The sequence below is a fragment of the Dipodomys merriami genome, unplaced genomic scaffold, assembly GCF_024711535.1.
Source record: "Dipodomys merriami isolate MVZ:Mamm:240054 unplaced genomic scaffold, mDipMer1.0.p SCAF_53, whole genome shotgun sequence".
Classification (NCBI taxonomy): Eukaryota; Metazoa; Chordata; class Mammalia; order Rodentia; family Heteromyidae; genus Dipodomys; species Dipodomys merriami.
This window is the reverse complement of record NW_027206102.1, coordinates 6315199-6332797: the sequence shown is the minus strand read 5'-3', so window position 1 is coordinate 6332797 and position 17599 is coordinate 6315199. Positions and strand designations below refer to the sequence as shown.

General features: G+C 41.2%; 1 long non-coding RNA gene across 6 annotated transcripts in view; it reads left to right on the top strand.

Annotated features, from left to right (window-relative positions):
- LOC138811443 (uncharacterized) overlaps nucleotides 1–16765 on the top strand; it is a 63582-nt gene extending 46817 nt beyond the window's left edge. For 4 of the 6 annotated variants that reach the window (XR_011367393.1, XR_011367392.1, XR_011367391.1 and 1 more), the window contains one exon: nucleotides 14692–16573. This is a non-coding gene — a long non-coding RNA (uncharacterized lncRNA). Of the gene's footprint in view, nucleotides 1–12952; nucleotides 13123–14691; nucleotides 16574–16649 lie in introns of those variants that run through there. The other 2 variants (XR_011367395.1, XR_011367394.1) reach the window with 2 other exon arrangements.
- Nucleotides 16766–17599: the final 834 nt, after the last annotated feature.

The window sequence follows — 17599 nt, the reverse complement described above, 5'->3', positions numbered from 1 at the left end:
TGCTGCTCTTTTTCAAGGAGGTTTAGATGTGTCATTAAATTGTTAGTTTCCGATCTCTCCAATTTGTTGATGTAGGAGCTCAGAGCTATAAACTTGCCTCTGACTACTGCCTTTGCTGTGTCCCAGAGGAGCTGGTAATTTGTGTGTTCATTTTTGTTGAATAGCATGAACATTTGAATTTCCTTTCTAATCTCTTCCATGACCCACTCATGATTCAGCAGGGTGTTGTTCAGCATCCATGTGATACCGGGCTTTCTTTGGTGACTTTTGGTGTTGAGTTCTAATTTTATTCCCTTGTGGTCAGAGAGAATGCAAGGTATAAATTCAATGTTTCTGAATTTAGACAAGTTTGCTTTGTAGCCTAAAATGTGGTCTATTTTAGAAAACGTTCATTGTGCTGCTGAGAAGAACGTGTATTCTGATGCTGCTGGGTGAAATGTTCGGTAAATGTCTGTTAAGTCTAGTTGATCTATGCAGCTGTTTAGATCTGCGGTTTCTCTGTTGAGTTTTTGCCAAGTTGATCTATCTAGTGGGGAGAGTGGTGTGTTAAAATCCCCAACAATTAATGTCTTTGGATCTATATGGGATTTGAGGGAAAGTAGTGTTTCTTTGATAAATTTGGGTGCTCCATTGTTTGGCGAATAGATATTTAGAATTGTAATATCCTCCTGAAGGAGAGATCCTTTAATTAGTATGTAGCGACCTTCTTTATCTCTTCTCACGAATTTTAATTTGAAGTCTATTTTATCTGATATTAGGATTGCAACTCCCGCCTGTTTATGAGGGCCGTTTGCTTGGTAGATTTTGTTCCAGCCTTTAACCTTGAAAATATGTTTGTTTTTACAGGCGAGATGTGATTCCTGCAGGCAGCAGATAGAAGGGTCTTGTTTTTTAATCCAACTAGACAGTCTATGTCGCTTAATTGGAGAGTTCAGTCCGTTAAGGTTAAGAGATAGGACTGAGAGGTATTTGGGAGTTCCTGCCATGTTATCCACCTTCTTGGGGGCTGTGAAAACTGGGTTCTTCCTAAGGTTCTTGGATTCTCAGTTTGGGTGCAGTTTCTTGGCCTTTGTTGCATTCTTGTTCGTTTTCTATGTGTAGGACATCTTTAAGGATCTTTTGCAGGGCTGGTTTGGTGGAGATGTATTGTTTCAATTTTTCTTTGCTATGGAAGGTTTTTATTTGGCCTTCAGTTATGAAGGAGAGTTTAGCTGGGCACAGCATTCTTGGTTGATAGTTGTTTGTTTTTAGGGCATGGCACACGTCATTCCAGGCTCTTCTTGCTTTGATTGTCTCTGCTGAGAAATCTGAGGTAATTCTAATTGGTTTCCCTTTATAGGTGATTAACCTTTTCTCCTTGACAGCTTTAAGGATCTTTTCCTTGGTCTGAGTTGATCCTGTGTGGATTATAATGTGACGGTGGGATGTCCTATTCTGGTCTGGTCTATTTGGGGTTCTAAAAGCTTCTTCTATCTGAATAGGCCTATCTTTTTGTATGTTTGGGAAGTTCTCTGCTAGGATCCTGTTAAACAAATTTCCTAGACCATTAACTTCTGTTTCTAGGTGCTCCTCTACACCCATTATCCTTAGATTGGGCCTTCTGATGGTGTCTTCCAGGTGTTGGATAGACCTATCATATTTCTTGGACTTGTCTTGGATGGTTGTATGTTCTTTCTCTATAATATCTAGGCTGTCTTCAATCCCTGAGATTCGATCTTCTGCATGGTCTAACCTGCTATCAAGACTCTCTACTTTGTTTTTTATTTCTTTTCCTTCTAATTGGTCAGCTTTGATGGCTTCAAGTTCTTTGTTGAAGCTCTGTTTTAGGTCTTGTATGAATTTCTTTACTTCCTTAATTTGGTGTTCAGTGTTTGTTCTCAAATCACTTAGTTGATTGGTTATGGTTTCTTTGGACTCCCATTCCTTCTGTTGGGTTCCATTCAGCATTCCCTTTGTGGTCTCCCTGACTTCCTTCAGCTCTTTGTTAATGGATTCCATGAATGACTTTAGTGATCTTTGTGTATTCTCTACCTGGTCTCTTAATTCGTGAATTACTCTTTGATTAGTTTCCTCCCTTCTGTGGGATTCCTGCAGTTCTCTTTGAGTGTTCTCTGCCTGCTCACGCCATTCCTCCCTTTCTCTTTGAGTATTCTCAAGTTGTTCACGCAAATCCTGTATCAGTTTTTGAGAAGCTTCCTCACGCTTATGATATTCCTGTATAAACTTCTGGGATGCCTCCTCTCTCTCCCTATCACACTCATACAGATTCCTTTGTACATTGTCAAACTTCTCATTTATCATGTTTGCTATTAGTGTTTGTAGAGCTATTTGGGAACTCTCCTCTGGATTATTCTTTATCTGTTCTAATCCCTGATTATCCAGGTTGGGAATTGAGATACCCGAATTTGCCATTTTTCTTGTGTTTTTCCGGCTTACTCGGCCCATTTGAGATAAAGATTGCACCAGTTTTGTGCTAGAACAATATCTTAAGGCAACCATCAACCAAAGTTTGCATTTGTACAGTCAATAGTCTACAGATACAATCTAGTTCAACAGATACATCTATTCAACATCAAACGACTATATGTTAAAGGACTTCGAACCGCAGAAAAGAATTTGGAAAACCAGAAATTATTAGGATTAGGGAGAGATGTGGGTAAAAAATAGGAATAGATTGGTGTGGGGAGGCACAGGGAGAGTTAACTATGTCCTAATCACAGTGCAGGAAATGGGTTGGGTAGAATGCAAGTAGAGAGAGAGAGAAAAAGAAGAGACGGAAAGGGGAATAAAGAGAGACCAGAAAAAGAATAGAAACGTAAAAATTAATGTTATTATAGAGCTTAAAAGACCGTCTATTTAGAGAGGAATGTGAATATGTTCAGAGAAGGGGAGGGACATAGAGGAGATGTGAAAAGCTTTAAGGATGGGAAAGGGAGAAGAAAAGATCAGAAGTTCAGTAGAGCTAGATAAAAAAACAAAAAGATAATTAAGAAAGAAAGAAAAAGAGAAAGAAGACAAGAAAAGAAAGGAAAACTCTTATTCACGTATTCCTAAAATAAAAATTATAAGATGAGAAAAAAAAAAGTTACTGGAAAACAATTATTTTTTCAGAAGAGGCAAAAATTAAAGATTAATAAAAGTTTTAGAAGGGAAAAAATTTATATATATATATATATATATATATATATATATATATATATATATATATATATATGGTAACAAAAAACAAAAAACAAGCCAAAAAAAAGAAAAGAAGAAGAAGAAGAAGAAAAAAAGAAAAAGAAAAAAAAAGTCTTTTGATTTTTTTTTTGGGGGGGGGAGGAGTGGGAAGAATCCTGTATCTCCCTTTTGTCTTCCACCAGTCTCTTGTTGGAGTCTCTGGTCAGCTTGAGGAACTGTGGCTTGATTGGTTTCTTAAGTCGGTTGGTTGGAAGAGGCAGAAAAATGCTCTGCTTTACCCAAGATTTTGAGATTCCCCCTCCCAGGTTAGTTTTCTGGGAGGGTGGTCTGCTTTGAGAGTCACAAAAGAGGGGGATGTGGTGATGAGGCTAGGTTCTGGGTAGAGTTGAGGCCTTTCAACAAACAGTAGCTTTTCCCTGGGGCTATTTTGTGATAAAGCTCACAGTGCCCAGCCTGGAGCCATTCTCAGGGTTTCTGTTTTTCAATTGATTGTGGTGGCTGCTAGAGGGAGGGGCAGCCTCTGGCTCTGGTTACCCTGTGAGGCAAGGCACTCCGATGGCTGGCGCCTGAGCTGGGTGACTTTTCCCTGGATGGAGCTGAGTCTGGCAGGTCACTTCGCCGTTAAGTTCTTGTGACCTGCTAAATGACTCATTTTATTCCAAGGCCTGAGCTGGAGCTAGAAGCTCCTCCGAGCTTTGTCGGTATCCAAGATGGAGATCACCGGTGCTGGGGGGGGGAGGGGTGGCCTTCCCTCCTCTGCTCCCTGAGGAGTGAGGACTTCGGGCTTGTACTCACGCCGAGTCTTGGATCCTGGGTCGTCTCTGGTCTGCAAACAGCAGGATGAAGATGTTTGCTTCTTGTCGGTTCTTGTTGGTGTTGAGTAGAATCCGCTCGTCCGCTGCGTCTGGCTCCTTCATCTCCGGCTCTCTGTGTCTCAGGTATGACTCCGCGGCGGTGGTTGCCGCCGCGACCCCGCCGCCGCCGGAGCGGCAACTGATGCGTTTCCTTGGCTTCCCCTCTCTTGTCTAACTCTCTGTCCTGTGATGGCACACTTGGTGTGATTCTCTGGCTTAGGACTGTTTACTGGAACTCTAAAACTACTTTCTATGCGAGAGCTTGTTCAGATTCCAGCTTCTCCTCCGCCATCTTCCCGGAACTCTTCTGAGGTTTTTTTTTTTTTAACTTGGCATATTTAAAAATATTTTTATAATTATATAGTTGATGTACAGAATGGTTACAATTTCATAAGGCAATTAATGAGTCCATTTCTTTTGGACAATATCAGCCCTTCCTCTGCTCCCTCCCAATTTTCCCAAGCCACGTTTTAAAACTACAAGTGCCAACTCCTAGGACATCATTTATTGTAAAATTATTTACTGTGTCAAAATCACCTGACATTTTTCTTCAGTGAAAAAAAAAATTGGTCTAGAGGTTTCAGGAGGAATTAAAAACTTTTTTAAAAAAATTAATTATATATTGAAGATTTTTATACATACTAATGTTTCTTGAAACTAGATTTTGCAGATGTGATGTTTCCTTTGTAGTTTTCCCCCCTGCCAGATTCTATTGTGCACCATTTTAGTTGGTTTCTTTCTTGGTTTTTATTTATATAGGCCATTTCTTTTTTTTTTTAATATTTTTTGGCATTTTAATTAATTTATTTATTTTTGGGTCCAGTCGTGGGGCCTGAACTCTGGGCCTGGGCGCTGTCCCTCAGCTCTTCAGCTCAAGGCTAGCACTCTACCACTTGAGCCACAGTGCCACTTCCGTGTTTTTTTTCTTTTTGCTTATGTGGTGCTGAGGAATAGAACCCAGGGCCTCATGCATGCAAGGCAAGCGCTCTACCACTGAGCCACCTTCCCAGCCCTATATAGGCCATTTCTTTCAGTAATTATCACTGTAAATTAATTATACAAAGAGTAGTTCTTGTTGTTGTTGTTTTGTTTTGTTTTGTGCTAGAGATCTAACCCAGAACCTCACATGGTCTATCAAGACCTGTAACATCCATATCCTTTTTTTGTTTTTTTGAGACAAAAAATTTTACTGTAGAGATGGCTTTGAACTTGCAGTCCCCTTGCTTCTGCCTCCACAGTGCTGAGTATTACCATTCCCCATTATACATAGCTTTAAAAAATTACTTTATTGATGTTTTAGATGTGATATACAATGAGGTTACATTTACATATGTCAGGTGATAAGTACATTTCTTTCCTTTTCCTTAGTATCATCTGTTCCCTCATTCTCTCTTTCCTTTCTTTCCATCTCCTCCACGAGTTGCTTGGTTCACTTACATCAATGTCCAATGCAGTTGATGAGCCCCACTGCTATCTATTTTTACTTGTCTTCCACTGATTCTGTGCTCTGTCCCCACCTTTTTTCACATATGCATGTGAATACACCATATATGAGGTAAAAAAATAGAGTAATCTAAAAATGATAAGACAAATTAAGAAAAAGTTCTTTGTTTTCTTTGGAGTTCTTTTCAATATGTGTATGATTTTATATATATGTCTATGATTTTTATATATATATATATATATATGAAGAGCTGCTTGTGTATTACATTTTGGTGCTTTTCTCCTAAGGCTATCCTCTTTTGGTCTCACTATATATCTGTGTCTAGAACCCTGTATACTTGATCATATCTTGTTGTCCTTTAAATCTAACATCTGCATATCAGAGAGAACATGCACCTTTTTTGTTGTTGTTGTTGGTCATGAGGCTTGAACTTTGGGCTTGGTCGCTGTCCCTCAGCTCTTCAGCTCAAGGCGAGTGCTCTACCACTTGAGCTACAGCGCCACTTCCATTTTTCTAGTGGTTTATTGGAGATAGGAGTCTCACAGTCTTTCCTGCCCGGGCTGGCTTTGAACTGTGATCCTCCTGAGTAGCTAGGATTACAGGCGTGAGCCACTGACGCCCAGCTCATGCACCTTTTGTCTCCATAATCTTGGCTTACCTTGCTCAACATGATTTGTTCTAGTTACATCCATTCCCCTACAAATGCCATTATTTTATCCTTTGTAATGGCTGTTTAAAATTCCATTGGCTATAGGTACCACATTTTTTGTATCCATTCATCTGTTGTGGGACATCTGAGTGCTTCTTGTGGGAGGTTGTGAATATTGCAGCAATGAACTTGGATGTGCAGGTATCCTGTTCATATTCTGGTTCATGATGCTCAGAATAAATGCCTAGGAGTGGTATGGCTGGATTTTGGGAAGGTCTATGTTTAGTTTTTTGAGGAACCTCCAGACTGCTTTCCAGAGTGGTTGTATTAGTTTACACCCTCCAGTAGTGTAATAGGTTCCTTTTTCTCCACATCCCCGCCAGCATTTGTTTTTGTCTGAATTCAGAATATTGGCCAGTCTAACTGGGGTGAGATGGTATCTCAGGACTGTTTTGATTTAAATCTCCTTTATGGCCAGGGATGACAGTTTCTTTGCCATTTTTACCTTGTATTCTAAGAAACCTCCTTTGAGGTCCATTGCCCATTTAGTGATTGGTTTATTAGACTTGGGAGGGGCTTAGTTTCTTGAGTTCCCTGTTTATATGGAATATTAGGCCTTGTCTGATGTATTGCTGGTAGTGATTTTTCCCAATTGATTGGCTGTCTTCCTTGTTTAGTACCTATGTCTTTTCATTTGTCGAGTCTTTCTCCAATCTGTAGTTCCCCTGGGATTTGATTTAGGAAATTCCTGCCTGAGCCTATAAGTTCTAAAGTCTCTCCTACACTGTCTTACAGTAGTTTCAGAGTTTTGAGTCTGAGGTTGAGGTCTTTAATCCATTTTGAATTGATGTTTGTGCATGTTGACAAACATGCATGTGGCTTCCTGGTTTTTCCAGCACCAATAGTTGAAGAGGCTATGTTTTCCCTACTGTATGTATTTGGATCCATTGTTGAATATCAGATAACTGAAAGTATGTGGTGTTACTTCTAGGTCTTCTAATCTCATTGGTCTTTGGTTCTATTTTGGTACTAATACCAAGCTGTTTTTATTATCATGGCTCCTTGTAGAACTTGAATTTCTTTGCCTATTTTAGGTCTTTTGTTGTTCCACATGAATTTTTTTATTTGTTTTCTCTATTTCAGTAAAGAACACCATTGGGATTTTGGTGGGGATTTCATTTAATGTTTATATTATTGGGCCATTTTTTTTTCATTTTTTTTTTGGTTGGTCATGGGGCTTGAACTCGGGGCCTTGGTCCTGCCTGAGCTGGCTTTGAACTGTGATCCTCAGATCTCAGCCTCCTGAGTAGCTAGGATTACAAGTGTGAGCTACTGGTGCTTGGCAGTATAGCCTTTTTCACAATATTGATTGTACCTCTCCAAGAACATGAGAGGTCTTTCACTTTCCTAGTGTCTGATTTCTTTTTTAGATGTATATAGTTTTTACTAAATAGATCTTTTACATCTTTGGTTAGGTTAATTCCTATATATATATATATTTGAGGCTATTGCAAATTGTGTTGTTTTCATGATTTCCCTTTCTGCTTGAACATTGTTGGCATACACAAAGGTTGCTCATTTTTGTGGATTAATTTTGTATTCTGCTACTTTGCTGAAGTGGTCTATTATGAGTTTGGGAGTGGAGTATTTGGGGTCCTTCAGATATAACAGCATGTCATCTGCAAATAAGGATAGTTTCATTTCTTCTGTCCTTATGTGGATCCCTTGAATGTGCTTTTCTTGCCTTACTTCTCTGGCTAAGGATCCTGTAACCATATTGAAGCAGAATGGAGAAAGTGGGCATCTATGCATTGTTTCTGATTTTAGGGAAAATGGTTCTAGTTTTTCCCCATGTAGTATTCTTTTGGCTGTTGGTCTATGATATGTTACTTTTGTTGCTTTAAAGAATTTTCCTTCTGTTCTTTGAATATAAGTGCCTTATATTCTTTGAATAGGAGTGGATGGATTTTGTCAAAGGCTGTTTGTACATCGGTTGAGATGATCATGTGGTTCTTGATCTTGGCTCTGTTGATGTGCTGAATTGCATTTATGGATTTGCATATGTGGCATGTAGGTATGTATGTATATATCTTGTGTATGTATCTTGCATCTGTGGGATGAAGCCTACTTTGTAATTTTTCATGTGGCATCCCAGATCTTGTTGGTTTGTCTCCCCTCCTCCTCCTCCTCCTCCTCCTCCTCCTCCTCCTCCTCCTCCTCCTCCTCCTCCTCCTCCTCCTCCTCCTCCTCCTCCTCCTCCTCCTCCTCCTCCTCCTCCTCCTCCTCCTCCTCCTCCTCCTCCTTCTCCTCCTCCTTCTTCTTCATTTTTGGTAACCTCACAAGTGGTCTGTCAATTTAATCACTTTTTAAAGAAGAAGCTTTTTGTTGTATTAATTTCAGGTATATTTAAAAAATTTCTATCTCGATTTCTGCCATAACCTTTTTTAACATCTCTCTCCATGTAGCTTTAGATTTAACTTTTTTCTTCCTTTTCTAGCAATTTTAATTATATCATGAGATTATTTACTTGAGCTGCTTCTGTTTTCTTTATGCTTAGGTCTTTCCCTTCAGCACTGTTATTGCCGTATCCCAGAGGTGCTGTTGTGATGTGTTTCCATTTTCATTGAATTGGAAGAACTTTCTAATTTCTTCTGTGACCCAGGTGTTACTCAGTAGTGTGCTGTTCAGCCTCCCTGTATTTGACTAATTTCTACAGTATGCTTTGTTCTTACAAACTAGTTTAATTCCACTATGGTCTAATAGGATGCAAGGGATTATGTCAATTGTCTTTATTTGTTTAGGTTCTTTATGTGAACTATAAAATTATCTATTTTGGAGAATGTTCCACAAGCTACTGAGAAGAGGTTATGGTGTCATTTAGTTCAGAGGCTTCTTGGCTTGTTTTGTTTGATTGACCTGTCCTTTGGTGAGAATGGAGTGTGAAACTCTCCCACTATTATTTTGTTTGGGTCTTTCTTGTTCTGTAAATCCAAGAGTTTTTGTTTAACACATTTAGATGCGCTATTGTTTGGTGCACAGACATTGACCACTATGATTTTCTCTTTATGGATCATTCCCTTTATTAATATGTAGGGACCTACATTGTCTTTTTGTACTGATTTTAATGAGAAGTCTGTTTTTTATCAGATATCCATATGGTGACTACTGCCTTCTTACAGGGTACATTTGGGTGGAAGATCTTTTCAATAACATGACTTGGAGTTTGTTTTTACTTTGGCTGTGAGATGGGTCTCTTGGAGACAATAAATTAATAGATCTTGTTTTCTTTCTTTTTTTTGCTATTTATTTATTTATATTGTGAAAATACTGTACAGAGGGGTTACAATTACATGGGCAAAGTAATGAGTACATTTATTATCAAGTATTGTTGCCTCCTCCTTTGTTTCCCCTTCCCATCCCTTCCCATTCCTTCCCATCTCCCCTCACCCCCTAACTCCCCCATGGATCTTCTTTTCTGAGCCAGTCTGTAGTTCTTTTTCTTTTGATTGGAGAATTTGAGTGTGTTAATGTTTAGGATTATTAGAGAGAGATGTGTTATGTTATCTGCCATTTTCTTGTTTTCTTGTTGCTTCTTTCCTTTCCCTGCGCTTACTAAATTGATCTTCTAGTGATTTCTGTCTGATATGATTCCCTGATCTTAATTGTTTTCTTCAGATTGTATTCTTCTTTTATTATTTTTTGCAGTGTGGGTTTAGTGTTCATGAATTTCTTTAATTTTTGTCATGAAAGGTTTTCATTTCTATAGCTTCTCTGGGTACACCAATTTGAGTAGGCAGTTGTTGGAAACTACATTATCAGGCTCTTTGCATTGAGGGTTTATGTGGAAAGGTCCTCAGCGATTTTGATTTTTCCATTGTAATGTAATTCCTTCTTTGATTTTGTGGCATTTAAAATCAGTTCCTTGCTACTCAGGTCTAATGGTTTTACTATGATATGTATAGAAGTGTTCTAGGATCGTGTCTACTAGGTGTTCTATATGCTTCTGTTATGCAGGTGAGATTTTCTCTCTTAAGACTGGGGAAATTTTCTGTAATGATCTTATTGAATAGGTGTTCCATAACTCTTTTGAAATTTTTCCATCTCACCTATCCCAATTTATATGTTGATTTGAGTTCTTGGCTTTTTCTGCCAATTCTTGGATTTCCTTTTGGTAATTTTTGAGTTCTTTTTTCCATACCTATTAATTGCTGTTCCAGATTCTCTGTTTTATCCTCAACTCCTGATATTCTATTTTCCATCTCACTTATTATGTTACCTATAGCTTCCATTATGGTTTGCATTGTGGAAATTGACAACTTATGGTTCCTATATCAGGTCTCATTGTTAATTCTATCTTTTAATGAGGTATATACTGTGTCTATTTTTGTCTGTATCTTTTTTGAAGTGTTGGAAGTTCTTTGATATTTCTTTTTGTGTTCTTGAAATTGCTTTTCCATCTTCCCTTTTATTTCATTGGCCAATTTGGCCATCATTTCTTTACTGGTTTCTTTGTCCTCCATTTCTTCTTCCTTGTTACTGTAGTTCTTTCCTGGATTGCTGCTGGCTTTTGGATTTGGTTTGTTTTCTTTACTGTCCATGACTCTTGTAATCTTTCCTTTTGGTATATGCATTTGGGTTCAGGGATTGTCGGTGCTGTAGTCTAATCTTTGTCTGTTGGCCCAATTTTTGCCTGTCAGGTACCAACAGCCTTCACTTTGCCTGGGCTGGTTTACACTGGGTAGGGTAACTGAAGCAGGGTCCCCAAGCTGGCTAGCACCTGTGTGCATAATCAGCCCTGGGATAACTGAAAGGAGCTTGGTCTGGTCTGCAGCAGGGACTGAAGTTAGCTTCAGGAGTCTGGGTTAGGCATTGGCTTCAGAAGGATTGGGGTCCTCACTGTGCACAGGGCTTTTTTTGTGCCTTGGCCCTGGGTTGGTTCTCTTCCAACAAGTGACCAGCAGTTGGTCTGGTGCATCTTGTATGTGTTTACATGTGCTCTGCCTGTTGCTCATACATTTACTCTTTTTGCAGTTCCAGACAGGGACCAGTGGGTCCTGGCAGGGTTCAGTGCTGCAGCTACCAACAAGGGTGTGCTCTGTTGGTGGACAGCATGTACCTGTGATTTGACCTGCAAATGTTTAATGGGCCTGCAGTTCTCGTCAGGGTTTGGCACCTAGGCAGCTTGCACTCCTGTATAGGGCTGGTGCATGCATTCACTTGGCTGTTCCTGGTGGAAATGCTCTACAGGTGGCTGGTTAGCACACATGTTTGTGTTTTCTGACAGGAGAGCCCTCTACCAGTGCCTGTCTTGTCTGTTAGGGAGGGCCGAGATTTGGACTACTCTGGGATGAGGGGGCATGTCCCTGTGGGTGAGTGAACGTTGGTTCTCACACTGACCTTTCTCTGGATAGCCAGTGCTATGGGGGATACAGGGTCCTAGCACCTGTCTAGTTGGAGTTCCTGTAGCCTTCCACTGGAAGCCAGCAGTTGGGGTGGTGGGAATATGGAAGGGCTCAGGCCTCTTTGTGTGCTTCAAGTGTGCTGTTCCTTCTTAGCAGGGAGAGAGGTCCAGATCAACCTCTGTGGGTCACTAACCAGTGCTGCAGTACTGGTCTCCTGTGTGGGGCGAGTGGCTCCAGCCTGATACTTACTGATCCTAGAACTGGTTTTGGCTGACTGTCAGTGCTGTGGCAGATTTCTGTATCTATTGTTGCAGATTTCAGGTTGGTAGGCCACTATGTTCCTTCATATCAATTGTGGGCTGAGCAGTGGGGCAGTGGGAGCTGTCTCTGACTGGGTGTTGCTGTGCCTGGTCTCTGGTCTTGGTCTCTGCCTGGTCTGTGTCCAGTGCTATGGGAGTTTTCTGTGTCTGCCTTTTGAGATTGGCTGGTGTTCCTGAAGACACAAGCAGTGGGCCCCTTTCAATGCTTAACAGCACTGCCATGAGGGGTCAGGGGGTGGACTTTGAGATTTTCCATCTTTGTGTGTGCAAATTCCTGTGATTCTCTGCATGTTTGTTTATTCGTTATTGTCTATTTCTTGGGGGAACTGCATATGGGACCCTAAGTCTATTTGGTTAGAGAGAACTAGGGCCATTCTCTATTGCTTCAGTGCCATTTTTATACATTCAAAACTTAATTTCAGTAGTAAATACATGATTATCTAGGTTATTCTTTAAGTAATATGAGTCTTTCAAAGGATTGTTTTAATTTCATTGTTGACCTTATAGTCATCTCTTTTTGTTGTATGAGAACCATTTTTTAAAATTTTGGGTCTGGTCGTTGGGCCTGAACTCTAGGCCGGGGCGCTGTCCCTCAGCTCTTCAGCTCAAGGTTAGCGCTCTACCACTTGAGCCACAGCACCACTTCCAGATTTTTTTCTTTTTGCTTATGTGGTGCTGAGGAATAGAACACAGGGCCTCATGCATGCAGGCAAGCACTCTACCACTGAGCCACCTTCCCAGCACCATATGAGAACCATTTTAGACAACTATAACATCTTATACTTCTCCAAGGATTATTATTTCTTTTGCCTGTAGCAGTTTAGATATGATAAAGAACAGAAAAGGAGAAGTACAGTTTATCATATTTACTTAATGTTCCAGGGCAGGGGGTTGTGTTTTGTCAGTCAATCTGCATCAGAGGTTGGCCCGGTAAATTCCTTAGCTTCTTTGAACTTCTTTCTCCTCTTCTACCAAGTGGGAGAAGTTAATGCCTACAATTCAAAAGAAGCCATTGAGAGAAGGTGCTGAAATCATCCTAAATTCTACTAAATAATGGCTGTTATGATCAATAAAGTTAATGATACACATTCTTTCTGGGACAGGGGGTGAAATGTCAGACAGACAGGAAAATATCAATCTGCCTTTATTTCCCCTTTTGGCTGGAAGAATGGAGCAAGCCTTGCTGTAGTTAGAACCCTCAGAAGAATCTGGATCATGCTAAGCAGATGATCTGCTCAGGGATACAGGCAGCAAACTCCACTGATCCATATGGGTGAGTGGAGATGAAGTTCCAGGAAATGTAGCGCCCCCTTTCCCCTGCCCCCCCCAATCACCTTTCTGGCCTTTCAAATGGTGGGAAGTTGGAGGCATAGAAATGGAGGGACAAAGGGTGAACCAATGCTGTAACAGTACTCAATGGACACTTTTAAATGAACTATCCAACTTACTGGTGGAGATGGGAGTGGAGGAAACACTGCAAGAGAGCATGGGAAGGGGTGACCACTGGCTAAGAAGAATTGTCCTCATGACTTGACTTATGGAACTGTAACCCCTCTGTGCATCATTTATTTTATAATAACAAGGATGTTTTTTTCTTTTTTTGTCAGTCATGGGGCTTGAACTCTGGGCCTGGGCGCTGTCCCTCAGCTCTTCAGCTCAAGGCTAGCTCTCTACCACTTGAGCTACAGCGCTACTTCCGGTTTTCGGGTGGTTTATTGGAGATAGGAGTCTCACAGACTTTCCTGCCCCGGCTTGCTTTGAACCGAGATCCTCAGATCTCAGCCCCCTGAGTAGCTAGGATTACAGATGTGAGCCACCAGCTCCCAGCTAGAATGACATTTTTTAATGGTAGCAATTTTCAACTCCAGCTATCTATTCCTCCAGATGCAGAATGAAACCATCTATTCTTTAAATGTTGAAAACTAATTTGTGTGTGGTAGTGGGCACTGAAACTTGAACTCAGGGTTTCATGCTCTGATTTAGCTTTTTAAAAAATTCAAGATTGGTGCTCTACCAACTTGAACCACACCTCTTCCTCTGTCTTTTTTGCTGATTAATTGGAGATAAGAGCCTCTCCAGTTGGTCTGCTCAGGCTGGCTTTGAACCTTGATCCTCAGATCTCAGCCTCTTGAGTATCTGGGATGACATGTGTGAGCCACAGGCACCAGACCTGACAAACTAATTTGAAAGTCTAAAATCTTCTGTGGGTCAAGCAAAACCGTCTGTGGGTACCAATCTGGGGGATCTATAGCACAATATAATATCATCATAATATTGTCTCTTTTAAACACACACACACACACACACACACACACAAACGAAGGCAGAGAGACTCATGTGGATGAAATAATCATGGAGTTTTCTCCTTGATCTCTTTGCTACTCTACATTTGGCAATGGTCAAGGCTCTTAGTCTAGTTGCCTATGTTCTGCATTTGTGTATTTTCTGTCCCGCTAAACTCTTCAAGAATCATTTCCAATGCAGTTTATGCCCAGTGTTTACTGGCAATTATCATAGTTCAAAGTGAGACATGCAGCTCAATTCTAACATGTTGAGGGAGCGACAGGCATGGGGTGACCAAACAACTCGAGCCCCCAAGCAGGAGAGAGATCCAGTCTGAGCAACAACCTTTTGCTGATGACCTCCTTCTAAACAGCAACAGCATATGATCATGCTTCTCTGCTTATGAAAATAGTACTGTTTGGGACCAAAATACACTTTCAGATAGGAAAAAGAATACAGTGTATCGAGCACTGTTAGAGGCAGGGCCTAGACCAGAGACTTCCCATGAGTTATCTTTGCAATCACCCTGTGAGGTAAACGTTATCTTTGTTCCCATTAGGTAGACCAGAAAACTGAAGAACAGGCAAACATTATCTCAAGATTTGTGATGCTGGAAAGGAGTAGAGACAGAAGGAATGAGTCAGCCTGATGCAGAAACCAATGTGGTTCCCCATCCCACGTGTCTGCCATCTTTGGAGCAGCGAAAGAGACGTGTGGTCACACGGTCACATGATCTTCTGGTCATGTAATTATGTGGTCTCCTTCCTGACGATGTGGAGGATAGATCAACAGAAAGCATCAGCTGACTTGTGCCAACTTTGTCTGTGAAACAAGATTAGGCAGGTGACCTATTCCAGGATTCAGGCAGCATGGATTCTGGAGCAAAATTCCATGGAAGGAATTTGGGGACTATATTTCTCAGTACTTGCCTCAGTCCTTGGTATTTCTTCCTTTGACTCTCCTGGGAGTCTGGCCTCAAAGGGAATGCCCAAATCCCCCCTATGGCAAGAAAGAAGGGCCAGCATTGGACTTGTGCTTATGATATTACAGGATTATGAATGAATTAATGCATTAGGGAATGAATGAAATGATATAAACACATGGTAAATTGGTTCCAACTCTCCAGTGACATTTGACACATAAGCGAAGATTTCAAAGAGAAGCTTTTCAATTTTAAGCTTAAAATATAATCAGCAGAGCCAGGAGCCTGTGGCTCACCGCTGTCATCCTAACTACTCAGGAGGCTGAGATCTAAGGATCGCAGTTCAAAGCCAGCTTGGGTAGGAAAGCCTGTGAGACTCTTCTTTTTAATTAACTACCAAAAGAAACCACCAGGGCTGGGAAGGTGGTTCAGTGGTTGAGCGCTTGCCTTGCATGCCTGAGGCTCTGGGTTCAATTCCTAAGCACAACATAAGCAAAAAGAAAAAAAGCCAGAAAGTGGCACTGTGGCTCAAGTGGTAGAGCGCTAGCCTTGAGCTGAAGAGCTGAGGGACAGCACCCAGGCCCAGAGTTCAGGCCCCATGACAGGACCCCCCCCCAAAAAAAAATTTAACAAAAGAAACCACCAGAATTGGAGCTGTGACTCAAGTGGTAGAGTGCCAGCCTTGAGCAAAAAATAATTCAGAGACAGTGTCCAGGACTGGTACAAAAAGGAAAAGCAAGAAAACAAAACAAAACAAAACAAAAACAACCAATAATAAGCAGAAAGCCCACAAGGGTGAAAACAAAGATTGGGTGAAAAAATCTTTTCACTGCTAACAAAGCAATTGTTCCCAGAGAAGGATAAATGAGTAGATAAATCTATTGGGAGCTTCTATTCTGGATGCTTGGGTCTCTGCAGAGAACAGAAACTTTAGAAGAAGAAAAAGTAAAGAAAGATGGAGAAGGAAGTAGGAGACAGGCTTCACTCTGAAGCTTCACCTCTTCCTCTTCCTCCCTGTCACTCTAATGCCTTCCTCCGAGTCCATTCATTCCCAGGACCTAGGTTTGCTCAGATAAGGGATTTGCAGAGAAAGAACTCTCCCTATCTCTCCCCTGAAGAAGAAAAGTTCTACCCACTTTCCTCTCTGCCAGTGTCCCAGATGTGATCTGCTTGACAAACAAAAATACACAGTGAATTTTTAAAAAGGGCAGTGGCAGCCCAAACAGCTATCTGTTCAACCCCAGAGAATTTTTCTCAGCCAGGGCTTGTTTTCTAAATTCCTCTTATCAATGATTGGCTCAGGAATTGGCCAGGTGATGCAGTTCTGGCCAATGAGGGAATGCATGTCAAGGGTGTAAGGGAGGAGGGGAGAAGTTTCCTGTCTCTGTGAAGCAACAGCAGACAATGTCTCCTAGAGCAAGGCCACCCATCTTATTCCCAAAGATGGACTTAATATGTTGAATAGATATGCCAAAATAAACCATGATGCATCCCCACCCAGCTACTCTCTGCGTCTTATCTTGACACATCCTTCCTTTTGTACCTGCACGTGGTATATATCTGATGTTGTTTATTTAAATTCATTTGTGCCACAGGGTTCTGTTCATGGTAGCCAGAAGCCTCCAAAGTGATGAAACAACTCCTTTCCCCTCCATTCCACATGGATCCACTCACTGGCCCTAAAAGTGTGGGTAGCAGGGCTATCACCAAAGACTGTGAACAACAGAAGTGGTACCAAAAAAAAAAAAAGGAGGAAAGTGATAAAGCAGCATTGGGGGGAGGGGTGCGGCTATGCTCTGAGCCTCCCTCTCAAATTGAGAAAATGGTGAGTCTTTCCAATTTTGTATTCCAAGACAATTTCCAGGTAAGCCTCTAGCAGGGGACAAATCTTCATCACAATGGACAGAGCTCTCTGAAGGAATGACTGAAGAGCTTCCAGCAGCTCTGCTGTACCCACTGAATAGCCCGGAGTCTGTGAATCACTGTCTCCACATGATTTCTTCTATTACTCATAGATGCAAAGGTTGAGGCAAGACTGGTCACGATTTTGCTTGAAATGTGTCCCCAAAGTGTCTGGTGGTTACATTTTGTTTTTTCTACCTTAGGCCTGAGTAAATGAGCTGTGATTTGAGACCAGAGGTAGTAGCCCCATCAGACTGTTGGTGTGAGCTAGTGATAATCCTTGCATTGTTAAAGCAGTGTTCAAAAGAAGAGGAAGGAAGAAGAGTAGGTCCAGAGATCCTAGGATCCACAAAGTCTAAGAAGTTTCTTGTCTGTGCTTCTTAGTGGATTAACTTTGTTGGTCCTGACTAATAGCCTACGTTCATCTGTCATAAGCAACCATCAAAGATAAATAAAGCCAGGTGCCAGTGCCTCACACCTGTAATCCTAGCTACTCAGGAAGCTGAGATCTGAGGGTCACAGTTCAGAGCCAGCCTAGGCTGGCATATCTTCCATAAACCACCAGAAAACCAGAAGTGGCACTGTGGCTCAAGTGGTAGAGCACTTGGCTTTAGCTGAAATGCTGAGGGACAGTGTTCAGGCC